Raw genomic sequence first — 4,541 nt, 5'->3', positions numbered from 1 at the left:
CGGACCATTAAAAGGGGGTGAACTGATCATTTCTCTCCTAGGGGGGGCCCCAAAAAAACCTGTCATTTTAATGTTAATATTACATAATCCAAAAACGCTTAGTCATGTCACGTGACGTGACGTCAACATCCAGTAATGGCGAACAAATGTAAACAAACACTTTGTTTTACCGATACTTTTGTAATTTCTCTTCTGCTTTGTTCTAGAGATTATTAAACTCCATGACAATGTCTCCAACGTATTTAACTGGTTAAAAATAGTATTTATACAAGAGTTTTAACGAAAAATATCAGGAAAAAATGTACAGGAATAAAAAAAAATTCAGCTTTCAAAATATTCGTCGATAAAAAAACCGATCTTTATATTTACGCTAGCCATTTTGTATATTACCACGTGACCTGCTATCTCTTAAACTGGAGGGGGGGATCCACTTGAATCCAACAAAACCAGTAATTTTTTTTTTCTATTATATATACATCATTTTCTATAAAATTAAGTGTAGACTTTATAATTAAAACAAAAAATGTTATTCATACTAAAAAAAAAAAACGCTTAGTCATGTCACGTGACGTGACGTCAACATCCACTAATGGCGAACAATTGTACCTATTTACTATGCCTCCCCACGGGACAGAGTTAGACACCAGGGTCGTTTTTTAACGTGGAGAAAAGGTACAAAAATAAAAATTGTCTCAGTCGTGGAGGATTTCTCCTCCACCGAAAGAGAACAAGAAATAGAAGTGCAGCATCTGAAGAACAGATACTACACTTTGATCTTGACCAAAAGGCCAAGAATGCGAACAATTGTAAATAACAACTTTTTTCACAAAACCAACACCGTCTTTCTTTTTTTTCTCTCTCTTTCTCTCTCTCACCCACTTACTCTTCCCTCTCTCTCACCCTCTTTCTCTTGACGTCACACCACTGTTAAACTGTGGGGGGGAGGAACACATTTCCAGGCATTATCTCCTATAGATGCACATTTTATTAGAAATTCAGCTTTCAAAATATTAGACGATAATAAAAATATAAAACCAACACCCTCTTTCTCTTTTCTCTCTCTCTCACCAACTTACTCTTCTCTCTCTCTCACCCTCTTTCTCTTGACCTCCTACTACTGTTAAACTGTGTGTGTGTGGGGGGGGGGAAGAGGCAGCTTGAAAACCAACAAAAACAGTGCACAGTTTCCCAAGCATTTGGGGTGGGAAGGGGGGGAAGAAGCCGAGCGCACAGTTTCGTGTGAGAGAGAGAGAACAATTCTCAACCTATATACTCAACAAATTTTTTATCTACAGATTTGAAAGTTTGTATATAGGGTATTCAGACATATGGAAATATATCTAGCATAATCTATCTATTATATCTATAAAAGTGAAAATGTGTGTGTGTGTGAGGTAGCCAGAGAGAGAGAGAGAGAGAGAGAGAGAGAGAGAGAGAGAGACAACAATTCTCAACCTATATATTCAATACATTTTTTATCTACAGATTTGAAAATTTGTATATAGGGTATTCAGACATATGGAAATATATCTAGCATAATCTATCTATTATATCTATAAAAGTGAAAATGTGTGTGTGTGTGTGTGTGTGTGTGTGTGTGTGTGTGTGTGTGTGTGTGTGTGTGTGCGTAAGAGAGAGAGAGAACAATTCTCAACCTATATACTCAACGTATTTTTATCTACGGATTTTAAACTTTGTATATAGGGTATTCAGACATATAGAAATATATCTAGCATAATCTATACATTATATCTATAAAAGTGAGAATGTGAGTGTGTGAGAGAGAGAGAACAATTCTCAACCTATATATTCAACAAATTTTTTACCTACAGATTTGAAAATTTGTATATTGGGTATTCAGACATATGGAAATATATCTAGCATAATCGATCTATTATATCTATAAAAGTCAGAATGTTTGCGTGTGGTTGTGTGTGTAAGGTTGCGAGAGAGAGAGAGAGAACAATTCTCAACCTATCTATTCAATAAATTTGTTATCTACAGATTTGACCATTTGTATATAGGGTATTCAGACATATGGAAATATATCCAGCATAATCTATCTATTATATCCATAAAAGTGAGAATGTGTGCGTGAGAGAGAGAGAGAGAGAGAGAGAGTAAGTACAATTCTCACCCTATATATTCAACAAATTTTTTATCTACCGATTAGAAAATTTGTATATAGGGTATTCAGACATATGGAAATATATCTAGCATAATCTATCTATTATATCTAGAAAAGTGAGAATGTGTGTGAAAGAGAGAGAGAAGAGAGAGAGAACAATTCTAAACCTATATATTCAACTAATTTTTATGTACAGATCTGAAAATATGTATACAGGGTATTCAGACATATGGAAATATATCTAGAATAATCTATTATATCTATAAAAGGTAGAATGTGTGTGTGTGTGTGTGTGTGTGTGTGAGTCAGTGAGTGAGAGAGAGAGAACAATTCTCAACCTATATACTCAACAAATTTTGTATCTACAGATTTGATAATTTGTATATAGGGTATTCAGACATAAGGAAATATATCTAGCATAATCTATCTATTATATCTATAAAAGTGAGAATGTGTGTGTGAGAGAGAGAGAGAGAACAATTCTCAACCTATATATTCAACAAATTCCCTCTTTACAGATTTGAAAATTTGTATATAGGGTATTCAGACATTTGGAAATATATCTAGCATAATCTATTATATCTATAAAAGTGAGAATGTGTGTGTGAGAGAGAGAGAAAGAACAGTCTCAACCTATATACTCAACAAATTTTTTATCTACAGATTTGAAAATTTGTATATAGGGTATTCAGACATATAGAAATATATCTAGCATAACCTATCTATTATATCTATAAAATGACCATGTGTGTGTGTGAGAGAGAGAGAGAGAGTCAGAGAGAGAGAGAGAGAGAGAACAATTCTCAACCTATATATTCAACTAATTTTTATGTACAGATCTGAAAATTTGTATACAGGGTATTCAGACATATGGAAATATATCTAGAATAATCTATTATATCTATAAAAGGTAGAATGTGTGTGTGTGTGTGTGAGTGAGTGAGTGAGAGAGAGAGAGAGAGAGAGAGAGAGAACAATTCTCAACCTATATACTCAACAAATTTTGTATCTACAGATTTGATAATTTGTATATAGGGTATTCAGACATAAGGAAATATATCTAGCATAATCTATCTATTATATCTATAAAAGTGAGAATGTGTGTGAAAGAGAGAGAGAGAGAACAATTCTCAACCTATATATTCAACAAATTCTATCTTTACAGATTTGAAAATTTGTATATAGGGTATTCAGACATTTGGAAATATATCTAGCATAATCTATTATATCTATAAAAGTGAGAATGTGTGTGTGAGAGAGAGAGAAAGAACAATTCTCAACCTATATACTCAACAAATTTTTTATCTACAGATTTAAAAATTTGTATATAGGGTATTCAGACATATAGAAATATATCTAGCATAACCTATCTATTATATCTATAAAATGACCATGTGTGTGTATGTGAGAGAGAGAGAGAGAGTCAGAGAGAGAGAGAGAACAATTTTCAGCTTGTGTGTGTGTGAGAAAGAGAGAGAGAGAAAGAGAGGAAGGAAAATTCTCACCCTATATATTCAACAAATTTTTTATCTACATATTAGAAAATTTGGATATAGGGTATTCAGACGTATGGAAATATATCTAGCATAATCTATCTATTATATCTATAAAAGTGAGAATGTGTGTGTGAGAGAGAGAGAAAGAGAGAGAGAGAGAACAATTCTCAACCTATATATTCAACTAATTTTTTATCTACAGATTTGAAAATGTGTATATTGGGTATTCAGACATATGTAAATATATCTGGCATAATCTATGTATTATATCTATAAAAGTGTGAATGTGAGTGATGGAAAGAGCAAAAAATTCTCAACCTATATAACCTATAAAAGTGAGAATATGTGTGAGAGAGAGAGAGAGAGAGAACAATTCTCAACCTATATATTCCACACATTTTTGGGCACAGATTTGGAAATTTGTATATAGGGTAGGCAGACATATAGAAATATATCTAGCATAATCTATCTATTATATCTATAAAAGTGAGAACTTGTGTGTGTGTGTGTGTGTGAGAGAGAGAGAGAACAATTCTTAACCTACATACTCAACAAATTTTTTACCTACAGTTTAGAAAATTTGTATATAGGGTATTCAGACATATGGAAATATATCTAGCATAATCTATCTATTATAACTACAAAAGTTAGAATGTGTGTGTGAGAGAGAGAGAGAACAATTCTAAACCTATATATTCAACAAATTTTTTATCTACAGATTTGAAACTTTGTATATAGGGTATTCAGACATATGGAAATATATCTAGCATAATCTATCTATTTTATCTATAAAGGTGAGAATGCGTGTGTGTGAGATAGCGAGAGAGAGAGAGAGAAAAAGAGAGAGATAAAAATTCTCAACCTATACATTCAACAAATTTTTTATCCACAGATTTGAACATTTGTATATAGGGTGT

At 32.5% G+C, this 4,541-nt stretch overlaps 1 pseudogene; it reads right to left on the bottom strand.

The window, feature by feature from the left end:
- Nucleotides 1-667: 667 nt before the first annotated feature.
- On the bottom strand, nucleotides 668-801 carry LOC145277266 (U2 spliceosomal RNA; annotated as a pseudogene).
- Nucleotides 802-4,541: the final 3,740 nt, after the last annotated feature.

Source organism: Euprymna scolopes, chromosome 5 (genome assembly GCF_053919585.1).
Source record: "Euprymna scolopes isolate OS-2025 chromosome 5, ASM5391958v1, whole genome shotgun sequence".
NCBI lineage: Eukaryota > Metazoa > Mollusca > Cephalopoda > Sepiida > Sepiolidae > Euprymna > Euprymna scolopes.
Note: the sequence above shows the minus strand (reverse complement) of the source record. Positions and strands in the feature narration are given on the sequence as shown.